The 12,111-nt window shown below is 56.0% G+C and overlaps 4 non-coding genes across 4 annotated transcripts; 2 read left to right on the top strand and 2 right to left on the bottom strand.

Moving 5' to 3' along the window:
• Positions 1-4,487: 4,487 nt before the first annotated feature.
• Positions 4,488-4,560, top strand: trnaa-agc (transfer RNA alanine (anticodon AGC)). The gene has a single exon. It is a non-coding gene; the product is annotated as a tRNA-Ala (tRNA).
• Positions 4,561-4,841: 281 nt separating this feature from the next.
• trnam-cau (transfer RNA methionine (anticodon CAU)) lies at positions 4,842-4,915 on the bottom strand. Its single transcript has one exon. It is a non-coding gene; the product is annotated as a tRNA-Met (tRNA).
• A 6,713-nt stretch (positions 4,916-11,628) lies between these two features.
• On the top strand, positions 11,629-11,701 carry trnaa-ugc (transfer RNA alanine (anticodon UGC)). Its single transcript has one exon. It is a non-coding gene; the product is annotated as a tRNA-Ala (tRNA).
• Positions 11,702-11,973: 272 nt separating this feature from the next.
• trnat-cgu (transfer RNA threonine (anticodon CGU)) lies at positions 11,974-12,046 on the bottom strand. Its single transcript has one exon. It is a non-coding gene; the product is annotated as a tRNA-Thr (tRNA).
• Positions 12,047-12,111: the final 65 nt, after the last annotated feature.

The following is a 12,111-nucleotide window of genomic DNA, read 5'->3' as shown; positions in this document are numbered from 1 at the left end:
GGAACGGTCCAACTACTCGGAGCGTTCCGCGGCAGCGAGGCCAGGCCCATCCTTCGCAACACCGGGGACAGGTAGAACCTCAGTACGTAGTGACACTTGGTGTTTGCGTACCGGGGATCCACGCACAGCTTGATGCAGCCACACACAAAGGTGGCCATCAGGGTGAGGGTGGCATTGGGCGTGTTTTTTCCCCCATTGCACCGGTCTTTGTACATAGAGTCTCTTCGGACCCGGTCCATCTTTGATCTCCAAATGAATTGGAAGATGGCCCGGGTGACTGCGGCGGCACAGGTCCTGGGGATAGGCCAGACCTGTGCCACATATAGCAATACTGAGAGTACCTCACACCTGATGACCAGGTTTTTTCCCGCGATGGAGAGCGACCGTTGCCCCCATCTGCCTAGTTTCTGTCTCATCTTCCTGATCCGCTCCTCCCAGGTCTTGGCGCACGCCCCAGCCCCCCCGAACCAAATACCCAGCACCTTCAGGTGGTCAGTCCTGACGGTGAAGGGGATAGAGGATTGGTCGGCCCAGTTCCCGAAGAGCATGGCCTCGCTCTTGCCTCGGTTTACCTTGGCCCCCGAGGCCCGTTCGAACTGGTCGCAGATGCACACGAGTCTGTGCACGGACAGCGGATCCGAGCAGAAAACAGCGACGTCATCCATGTACAGGGAGGCCTTAACCTGCAGGCCCCCGCTGCCAGGAATAGTCACCCCCCTCAGGCTCGCATCCTTCCTGATGGATTCGGCAAATGGCTCTATGCAACACACAAACAAGGCGGGTGAGAGGGGGCATCCCTGCCTGACTCCAGATCTTACAGGGAAGCTATCTGATTCCCACCCATTGATTGAGACTGCACTGACAATGTTGGTGTAGAGCAGTCTGATCCAATTTCCGATTCCCTCCCCAAAGCCCATTTTGGAGAGGACATCCCTCATATATGTATGCGATATCCTGTCAAAGGCTTTCTCCTGGTCCAGGCTGATGAGGCAGGTGTCCACCCCCCTGTCCTGCACGTAGGCGATCGTATCCCTGAGGAGTGCAAGACTCTCAGAGATCTTCCTGCCCGGTACAGCACAGGTTTGGTCCGGGTGGATCACCGATCCCAGAGCAGACCTGACCCGGTTGGCGATGACCTTTGACAGGATTTTGTAGTCTGCATTTAACAGTGAGATCGGTCTCCAATTTCTAATTTCCTCCCTCTCCCCCTTCCGCTTGTAGACGAGGGTGATGATGCCTTTCCTCATGGATTCACTCATGGTACCTGCCCGGAGCATACTGACATACACCTCCAGCAGGTCCTGGCCGATCGAGTCCCAAAGAGCGGAATAAACCTCGACCGGTAAGCCGTCGCTTCCGGGAGTTTTATTCTTTTCGAAGGACTCGAGGGCCTTGGTCAGTTCATCCAGAGATAGCGGCTGGTCCAGCCTCTCTCGTGTTCCGTCATCTAGGACCTCCGTGATAGAGGACAGGAACGACTGGGAGGCCGCGCTGTCGGTCGGCTTCGAGTCATACAGGCTGGCGTAGAAGGATTTGCTGATCCTCATGACGTCAGCCTGAGATGACGTTACCGAGCCATCTTCTTTCTTCAGGCTGCTGAGCACGGAGCTCTCTTTGTGCACCTTCTGGAAGAAGAAACGTGAGCACGTCTCGTCCTGCTCCACCGAGCGGACCCTGGACCGGAAGATTATCCTGGAGGCCTCCGAGGCGAAGAGCGAGGCTTGCTGGCCCTTCACCTCCTTGAGGTCCTCCGTGACATCCACCCCCATCGTCTGCAGCAGGAGCAGGTTCTGCATACTTTCCTGGAGCTGGGACAGTTTTCCCCGCCTCTCTCTCGCCTCCTGGACACCTTTGAGGATAAAGAACCTCTTGATGTTCCCTTTTACCGTTTCCCACCAGTCCGCTGGAGACTCAAAGAGGGGCTTCACGGTTCTCCAACCTGCGTAATCCCTCTTGAGCTCTTCGATGTTTCCCGGGGTCAACAGCTTAGTGTTCAGTTTCCACGTTCCCTTGCCCGCCCGCTGTTCGTCCTGTAGGTGACAGTCGGCCAGCAGGAGGCAGTGGTCAGAGAAGAACACCGGCTTGACGTCGGTGGATCTGACCGAGAGCGTTCGGGACACAAACAGGTAATCTATCCTTGAGCGGATAGACCCGTCTGCCCGTGACCAGGTGTATCTACGCTGCGCTCCGTCTGCAGGGGCGCTGAAGACGTCGTGCAGCTTGGCGTCTTTGACCGTTTCCATCAGGGCCCTGGACGTAGCGTCCGGTTTACTGTCCCCCCCGCCGGATCGTCCATCAGCATCAATGATGCAGTTGAAGTCTCCGGCCAGAATGACCGGCCTGGACGTAGCCAGCAGCAGTGGAAGCTGTTGCAGGACGGCCAACCGTTCACTCTTACCCACTGGGGCGTACACGTTGATTAGTCTCACGGGAGCGTTTCTGTATTTGACGTCCACGACGAGGAGGCGCCCGCCCACCACCTCCTTAACCTCGGAGATGGTGAAGTTGCCTCCCCGCAACAGGATACCCAGGCCGGAGGCGCGGCTATCGTTGCCCCCCGACCACACTGACGGCCCGTGGGCCCACAAGCTCGACCATCTCCTGTAACTGCTGAGGTGCGGTATCCCGCACTCCTGCAGAAACAGGACATCGGCTTTGACGTTGGCCAGGAAGGCCAGCGTTGAAACACATCGCGTAGCCGCTTTAATGCTACGCACATTTATGCTGGCAATTTTAAACCCCATTTTAACAGTTTGCGGGGTTACCAGTGTCCATTTTCTTCTGGTCTTGCTCCAGTGGGGTAGCTGCGTGCATCCCCGTGGTGACAGCAAACTGCTGGACCTTCCCAGGGCTGAGGTAGTTGTCCGGCTCCACGCTGGAGTCATTTCCCCGCTCTGGTGTCATCGTGTCAGACCCAGGGTCCGCATCGCCCCGTTCTCCATCTGACATCAGGGCTGTCACTGGGACGCTGCTCCCAGTTCCCTGGAGCTGTGGGCCGGTGGGTACCCCTTGGTTCTCACCGGGTAGGGGGAGGCCTTCACGCATCCCCTCAGAGGGATCGTCTTTTCCTTCTTGGGCGGTGTTGCCCTCCTTTCTCCCCACGGCGCTCTGCCTCTTCCTCCGGAGGCGACCCTTCTTGCGCCCGTCCTCACCCTCGGAGGAGCTGCCTGTATCCTCCTCTTGGAGGTGTCTCTTCCCCCTTCGCTTGGTGGCTTTGGGGCCCTCGAGAGGTTTCCTTTTCCTGTTTTTAACGATAATCCACTGCTCTGCCTCCTTTGATCCCTCCTCTTCCATTTCCTCCGTCAGTCTTGCAGGAGCTTGGGTCGGCTGCTGCATCTCCCCGCTGTCTGCTGCCTGCTCCTCTACAACTTTCCCTTCCTTCTGGGTGCCTCCAGGCACCGTTCCTTTGCTGATTCGCGGTACCTCGTTAGACTTTGTCGGTCCGCGGCTCGTGTTGCCACCTCCGGCCATCTGTGCGTAGGTGGCGGCTCCTCGTCTTGGGCAGGCCTTGTACATGTGGCCCGCCTCCCCGCACAGGTTGCAGCTCTTTTCCTCCCGACAGTCCTTTGTCAAGTGACCCTCCTGTTTGCAGTTCCTGCAGATGGTCACTTTGCAATCCACCGCCACGTGTCCCGACTTCCCGCAGGTTCGGCACACTTTGGGCTGCCCTGCATATGTCAGGTAGCCTCTGCTCCCTCCGATTGCGAAGCTCGAGGGTGGGTGGAGGATGTTCCCACTGTCATCGGCCCTCAGAGTTACCTTGACCTGCCTCTTACTGGTCCAGATCCCAAAGGGGTCGATCACATCGGTGGCTTCTCCCTCGACTTGGACGTACCTTCCCAGGAAGGTCAGGACATCAGCCGCTGGAACGTAGGGGTTGTACATATGGATTGTAACAACCCGGTTCCTCTGTGCAGGAAGCACACACAATGGCGTCGCCGACAAGATGGAGAACAGCGGCTCCCCTTCCTTCTCCTTGAAGACCTTCAGGAGCTGTTCGCACTGCTTCACGCTTCTGAAGGTCACATCGAAGTAGCCTGCCCCAGGGAAATCCTGCAGGCAGTACACGTCTGCGGCTGCAAGGCCGCAACACTCCAGCAGAACTTTCTTCACAAACACCGTCCGATCCACCGGTCCCTCTGGAGGAACACAACATCCACGCAGTCAGTCAGCACTCACTTGAACGTGTCGCAAGTCTCCAATCAGTCAGACAGCGCTCTCGAGTGCTACCTCACACTTGTTGTGACTGCTGGCGCCGATCGGTTCGTTTGGATTCTGGAATCTCAGAGCGTCTCGCTGGCGATTCTTTCGGCGGCACTGTGTTTTCCAGAAGACTTCGCGCACGTGCTGCTGCTGCTGCTCGGATGTGTCGATAGTCGCGTCGCGTTGTTCGGTTGAATACAGCGTGCAATCTCGAGAGGAAATCGCCTGCTGCTCTCAGCTCATCGTTCCGAAGCACCATGGGGGCTAAGCAAGCGCACATTGTAGGGGAATTAGCTCAAATGGTAGAGTGCTCGCTTAGCATGCGAGAGGTAGTGGGATCGATGCCCACATTCTCCACAGTGCTTTTCCTGGGGACACGCTTGAGACGCAAGCAGTGTGACCCTCGCGTGAACCCTGCGTGTGGCTCCAGTCTTTGCTGCTGCACAGATAGCACGATGGTGAGTTCACAAAATGCTGTGCAGAAAAAAAAGTTGAGCACGTGTCGCCCAGATGTTAAACCTTCCAGCAACGCGTTTGCTCTGGTGTGGTCAGTTCAAATCAGGCGTGAAGCCGTCCAAAGCAATTATTATTGCCCGCGGAGAGAAAGAAAACACGCCCGGTGACAAAGGCCACAGTCTTGCCTTCTCTGAGGATTGAACTCAGGGCCTATCAGATTATGAGACTGACGCGCTGCCTACTGCGCTAAGAAGGCCAGCCGACAGCCGAGGCTCATACCGCGTGCCCAAATAGGCCTGTTTTCAAGGTGCCGCGAGCCACAGAGCAACCCTCGTCAGAAAGCTGCAGCTCCAGTGAGGCCAGGATATCGGCTTTCAATCCACAATCACGCACCTCGCCCGTTACATGCTGGGCTCTGGCCCGTGCAGAGACACGGCCCACTCGCGGTACCGCAGAGCCGTGGCGTCAGGAGCTCGGCAAAGCCCGGTATGTCTTGCGCTTGGCAGGCAACATTCGGCAAAGCCTTTCACTTCTTTGTCTCGATGGCTCCGCTACTGGAGAGCCACGTCACAGCGCACTAAGATCCTTTGCTCAGCACTCCATGCAGGCAAGAAGGGAGGTGCTTCCGTTTACCAAAGAGCCTAAGAAAATGAGGGTTTGCTTCAGGAAAAGAAGGAAGCACTTGTCAGGTATAGACAGGATAGATCGAGTGAATCCGTACAAGAGTGTAAAGACAGTAGGGAAATCAGGAGGGTAAAAAGGGGACCTGAGATAGCTTTGGCAGATAGAGTTAAGGAAAATCCAAAGGGTTTTTGCAAATACATTATAAGGACAAAAGGGTGACTAGGGAGAGAATAGGGCCCCTCGGGGATCAGCACAGCGGCCTTTGTGTCGAGCCGCAGGAGAGGCTGGGCCGATACTAAACGAGTATTTTGCATCAGTGTTTACTGTGGAAAAGGATAGAATGTAGGGAGAAGTATAGAATATAGGGAAATGGATGGTGACATCTTGAAAATTGTCCACATTGCAGAGGAGGAATGCTGGATGCCTTGAAGCGCGTACAAGTGGATCAATGCCCAGGACCTGATCAGGTCTGGGGGAAGCTAAGGAAGTGATTGCTGGGCCCCTTGCTGAGATATTTGTATGGTTGATATAAAATCATGAGGCGTATAGATCGGATAAAGAGAGAAAGTCTTTTCCCTGGGGTGCGGGAGACCAGCACTAGAGGGCAGAGGTTTAGGGTGAGAGGGAAAAGATATGAAAGAGAACTAAGGGGCACCTTTTTCACACAGAGGGTGGTACGTGTATGGAATGAGCTGCCAGAGGAAGTGGCGGAGGCGAGTGCAATTGCAATATTTAAAAGGCATCTGGGTGGCTATATGAATAGGAAGGGTTTGGAGGGATATGGCCCGCGTGCCGGCAGGTACGACTAGATTGGGATGGGATATCTGGTCGGAAAGGTCCGACCGAAGGGTCTCTTTCCGTGACGTACATCTCTATGACTCTATGACTCCTTTCAAGCAAAGTTTTCCCGCGAAGCGGCGCTCTAAACTGCTCGATGACAACTTACTATGTCAACGTCCGGACGAAGGAGTCTTCCATTCCTGTCGGAAAACTGCCTGTGGACTTCTCTTCGTTTCCTCTTCATGAAATCTGGCCTGCACGGGGTGTGCCACTTCCACAGTTGCACAAGTTGAACAGCAACGCATCCGAGCAGGTCAGCACTTAGGAAAGGCCCTACCGGTCAGACAGGGCTCGCGGGTGCTGCTTCAGACGAGTGGCGGTTGCTCTTTGCATCTCGGCCTGCTTGGCGTGTATCTGAAAGCAGCACTTTGCGGAACCTGACCGCAGGGCTGCAGCTCACGAGGATGAAGGAGAAGCCCTCTTTTTTCGTCTGGTAACAGCCCCAAGTGTTCTCTTTCTCCAAAATACACCTTCTTCTTCTTCAGAGAAGTCTGCCTGTTGGTGTGCTGTGATGTCTGCAGTTGCAAACCACGAGCAGCAGGGAGCCCTCTGGAGGAACTTTTTTAATTTCAAAATATACTTTATTCATAAATGATTTGATGGTCTGTACATTGGATCATGCCATACATATGTCCATATTTACAAACACAGATTCGACTTTATTCTTGTCCTTTACAATCCTGTGCATTTTTTCAATCTTGTATATATACATATATTTGGCTGAGGCATCAGCAGAGCCCAAAAAAACGTCTGTATGGGCCCCCTGTTCTTCTTTCGGCAGGCCGATCTTACACAGTGGTCTTTCCCCACCGCGCCTTGGCGGCAGCTGCCCCAAGCTTCAGCGCGTCCCTCAACACGTAGTCTTGGACCTTGGAATGTGCCAGTCTGCAACACTCGGTCGGGGTCAACTCCTTCAGCTGGAAGATCAACAGGTTTCGGACCGCCCAGAGAGCGTCCTTCACCGAGTTGATGATCCTCCAGGCGCAGTTAATGTTCGTCTCGGTGTGAGTCCCGGGGAACAGGCCGTAGAGCACGGAGTCCCGCGTCACGGCGCTGCTCGGGACGAACCTCGACAAGCACCACTGCATTCCTCTCCAGACTTCCTCTGCATAGGCACATTCCAGAAGGAGGTGTGTGACAGTCTCGTCCCCCCCGCAGCCACTTCGAGGGCAGCGTGCGGTGCGGCAGAGAGTCCGGGCGTGCATAAAGGATCTCACAGGCAGAGCCCTTCTCACCACCAGCCAAGCCACGTCTTGGTGCTTGTTGGAAAGTTCTGGCGATGAGGCATTCTGCCAAATGGCTTTGACAGTCTGCTCAGGGAACCGCTCGACAGGATCCGCCCTCTCCTTTTCCCGAAGGGTCTCAAGGACGCTACGTGCTGACCACTTCCTGATGGACTTGTGGTCAAAGGTGTTTTTCCTCATAAATTTCTCCACGAAGGACAGGTGATACGGAACGGTCCAACTACTCGGAGCGTTCCGCGGCAGCGAGGCCAGGCCCATCCTTCGCAACACCGGGGACAGGTAGAACCTCAGTACGTAGTGACACTTGGTGTTTGCGTACCGGGGATCCACGCACAGCTTGATGCAGCAACACACAAAGGTGGCCATCAGGGTGAGGGTGGCATTGGGCGTGTTTTTTCCCCCATTGCACCGGTCTTTGTACATTGAGTCTCTTCGGACCCGGTCCATCTTTGATCTCCAAATGAATTGGAAGATGGCCCGGGTGACTGCGGCGGCACAGGTCCTGGGGATAGGCCAGACCTGTGCCACATATAGCAATACTGAGAGTACCTCACACCTGATGACCAGGTTTTTTCCCGCGATGGAGAGCGACCGTTGCCCCCATCTGCCTAGTTTCTGTCTCATCTTCCTGATCCGCTCCTCCCAGGTCTTGGCGCACGCCCCAGCCCCCCCGAACCAAATACCCAGCACCTTCAGGTGGTCAGTCCTGACGGTGAAGGGGATAGAGGATTGGTCGGCCCAGTTCCCGAAGAGCATGGCCTCGCTCTTGCCTCGGTTTACCTTGGCCCCCGAGGCCCGTTCGAACTGGTCGCAGATGCACACGAGTCTGTGCACGGACAGCGGATCCGAGCAGAAAACAGCGACGTCATCCATGTACAGGGAGGCCTTAACCTGCAGGCCCCCGCTGCCAGGAATAGTCACCCCCCTCAGGCTCGCATCCTTCCTGATGGATTCGGCAAATGGCTCTATGCAACACACAAACAAGGCGGGTGAGAGGGGGCATCCCTGCCTGACTCCAGATCTTACAGGGAAGCTATCTGATTCCCACCCATTGATTGAGACTGCACTGACAATGTTGGTGTAGAGCAGTCTGATCCAATTTCCGATTCCCTCCCCAAAGCCCATTTTGGAGAGGACATCCCTCATATATGTATGCGATATCCTGTCAAAGGCTTTCTCCTGGTCCAGGCTGATGAGGCAGGTGTCCACCCCCCTGTCCTGCACGTAGGCGATCGTATCCCTGAGGAGTGCGAGACTCTCAGAGATCTTCCTGCCCGGTACAGCACAGGTTTGGTCCGGGTGGATCACCGATCCCAGAGCAGACCTGACCCGGTTGGCGATGACCTTTGACAGGATTTTGTAGTCTGCATTTAACAGTGAGATCGGTCTCCAATTTCTAATTTCCTCCCTCTCCCCCTTCCGCTTGTAGACGAGGGTGATGATGCCTTTCCTCATGGATTCACTCATGGTACCTGCCCGGAGCATACTGACATACACCTCCAGCAGGTCCTGGCCGATCGAGTCCCAAAGAGCGGAATAAACCTCGACCGGTAAGCCGTCGCTTCCGGGAGTTTTATTCTTTTCGAAGGACTCGAGGGCCTTGGTCAGTTCATCCAGAGATAGCGGCTGGTCCAGCCTCTCTCGTGTTCCGTCATCTAGGACCTCCGTGATAGAGGACAGGAACGACTGGGAGGCCGCGCTGTCGGTCGGCTTCGAGTCATACAGGCTGGCGTAGAAGGATTTGCTGATCCTCATGACGTCAGCCTGAGATGACGTTACCGAGCCATCTTCTTTCTTCAGGCTGCTGAGCACGGAGCTCTCTTTGTGCACCTTCTGGAAGAAGAAACGTGAGCACGTCTCGTCCTGCTCCACCGAGCGGACCCTGGACCGGAAGATTATCCTGGAGGCCTCCGAGGCAAAGAGCGAGGCTTGCTGGCCCTTCACCTCCTTGAGGTCCTCCGTGACATCCACCCCCATCGTCTGCAGCAGGAGCAGGTTCTGCATACTTTCCTGGAGCTGGGACAGTTTCCCCCGCCTCTCTCTCGCCTCCTGGACACCTTTGAGGATAAAGAACCTCTTGATGTTCCCTTTTACCGTTTCCCACCAGTCCGCTGGAGACTCAAAGAGGGGCTTCACGGTTCTCCAACCTGCGTAATCCCTCTTGAGCTCTTCGATGTTTCCCGGGGTCAACAGCTTAGTGTTCAGTTTCCACGTTCCCTTGCCCGCCCGCTGTTCGTCCTGTAGGTGACAGTCGGCCAGCAGGAGGCAGTGGTCAGAGAAGAACACCGGCTTGAAGTCGGTGGATCTGACCGAGAGCGTTCGGGACACAAACAGGTAATCTATCCTTGAGCGGATAGACCCGTCTGCCCGTGACCAGGTGTATCTACGCTGCGCTCCGTCTGCAGGGGCGCTGAAGACGTCGTGCAGCTTGGCGTCTTTGACCGTTTCCATCAGGGCCCTGGACGTAGCGTCCGGTTTACTGTCCCCCCCGCCGGATCGTCCATCAGCATCAATGATGCAGTTGAAGTCTCCGGCCAGAATGACCGGCCTGGACGTAGCCAGCAGCAGTGGAAGCTGTTGCAGGACGGCCAACCGTTCACTCTTACCCACTGGGGCGTACACGTTGATTAGTCTCACGGGAGCGTTTCTGTATTTGACGTCCACGACGAGGAGGCGCCCGCCCACCACCTCCTTAACCTCGGAGATGGTGAAGTTGCCTCCCCGCAACAGGATACCCAGGCCGGAGGCGCGGCTATCGTTGCCCCCCGACCACACTGACGGCCCGTGGGCCCACAAGCTCGACCATCTCCTGTAACTGCTGAGGTGCGGTATCCCGCACTCCTGCAGAAACAGGACATCGGCTTTGACGTTGGCCAGGAAGGCCAGCGTTGAAACACATCGCGTAGCCGCTTTAATGCTACGCACATTTATGCTGGCAATTTTAAACCCCATTTTAACAGTTTGCGGGGTTACCAGTGTCCATTTTCTTCTGGTCTTGCTCCAGTGGGGTAGCTGCGTGCATCCCCGTGGTGACAGCAAACTGCTGGACCTTCCCAGGGCTGAGGTAGTTGTCCGGCTCCACGCTGGAGTCATTTCCCCGCTCTGGTGTCATCGTGTCAGACCCAGGGTCCGCATCGCCCCGTTCTCCATCTGACATCAGGGCTGTCACTGGGACGCTGCTCCCAGTTCCCTGGAGCTGTGGGCCGGTGGGTACCCCTTGGTTCTCACCGGGTAGGGGGAGGCCTTCACCCATCCCCTCAGAGGGATCGTCTTTTCCTTCTTGGGCGGTGTTGCCCTCCTTTCTCCCCACGGCGCTCTGCCTCTTCCTCCGGAGGCGACCCTTCTTGCGCCCGTCCTCACCCTCGGAGGAGCTGCCTGTATCCTCCTCTTGGAGGTGTCTCTTCCCCCTTCGCTTGGTGGCTTTGGGGCCCTCGAGAGGTTTCCTTTTCCTGTTTTTAACGATAATCCACTGCTCTGCCTCCTTTGATCCCTCCTCTTCCATTTCCTCTGTCTGTCTTGCAGGAGCTTGGGTCGCCTGCTGCATCTCCCCGCTGTCTGCTGCCTGCTCCTCTACAACTTTCCCTTCCTTCTGGGTGCCTCCAGGCACAGTTCCTTTGCTGATTCGCGGTACCTCGTTAGACTTTGTCGGTCCGCGGCTCGTGTTGCCACCTCCGGCCATCTGTGCGTAGGTGGCGGCTCCTCGTCTTGGGCAGGCCTTGTACATGTGGCCCGCCTCCCCGCACAGGTTGCAGCTCTTTTCCTCCCGACAGTCCTTTGTCAAGTGACCCTCCTGTTTGCAGTTCCTGCAGATGGTCACTTTGCAATCCACCGCCACGTGTCCCGACTTCCCGCAGGTTCGGCACACTTTGGGCTGCCCTGCATATGTCAGGTAGCCTCTGCTCCCTCCCCTCTGGAGGAACACAACATCCACGCAGTCAGTCAGCACTCACTTGAACGTGTCGCAAGTCTCCAATCAGTCAGACAGCGCTCTTGAGTGCTACCTCACACTTGTTGTGACTGCTGGCGCCGATCGGTTCGTTTGGATTCTGGAATCTCAGAGCGTCTCGCTGGCGATTCTTTCGGCCGCACCGTGTTTTCCAGAAGACTTCGCGCACGTGCTGCTGCTGCTGCTGCTCGGATGTGTCGATAGTCGCGTCGCGTTGTTCGGTTGAATACAGCGTGCAATCTCGAGAGGAAATCGCCTGCTGCTCTCAGCTCATCCTTCCGAAACACCATGGGGGCTAAGCAAGTGTACAGTTTAGGGGAATTAGCTCAAATGGTAGAGTGCTCGCTTTGCATGCGAGAGGTAGTGGGATCGATGCCCACATTCTCCACAGTGCTTTTCCTGGGGAGACGCAAGCAGTGTGACCCTCGCGTGAACCCTGCGTGTGGCTCCAGTCTTTGCTGCTGCACAGATAGCACGATGGTGAGTTTACAAAATGCTGTGCAGAAAAACAAGTTGAGCACGTGTCGCCCAGATGTTAAACCTTCCAGCGACGCGTTTGCTCTGGTGTGGTCAGTTCAAAGCAGGCGTGAAGCCGTCCAAAGCAAATATTATTGCCCGCGGAGAGAAAGAAAACGCGTAAGGTGACAAAGGCCACAGTCTTGCCTTCTCTGAGGATTAAACTCAGGACCTTCAGATTACGAGACTGACGCGCTGCCTACTGCGCTAAGAAGGCCAGCCGACAGCCGAGGCTCATACCGCGTGCCCAAATAGGCCGGTTTTCAAGGTGCTGCGAGCCAC

This window comes from Chiloscyllium punctatum, chromosome 5 (genome assembly GCF_047496795.1).
Source record: "Chiloscyllium punctatum isolate Juve2018m chromosome 5, sChiPun1.3, whole genome shotgun sequence".
Lineage (NCBI taxonomy): Eukaryota > Metazoa > Chordata > Chondrichthyes > Orectolobiformes > Hemiscylliidae > Chiloscyllium > Chiloscyllium punctatum.
This window is presented reverse-complemented; position numbering and strand designations above follow the sequence as displayed.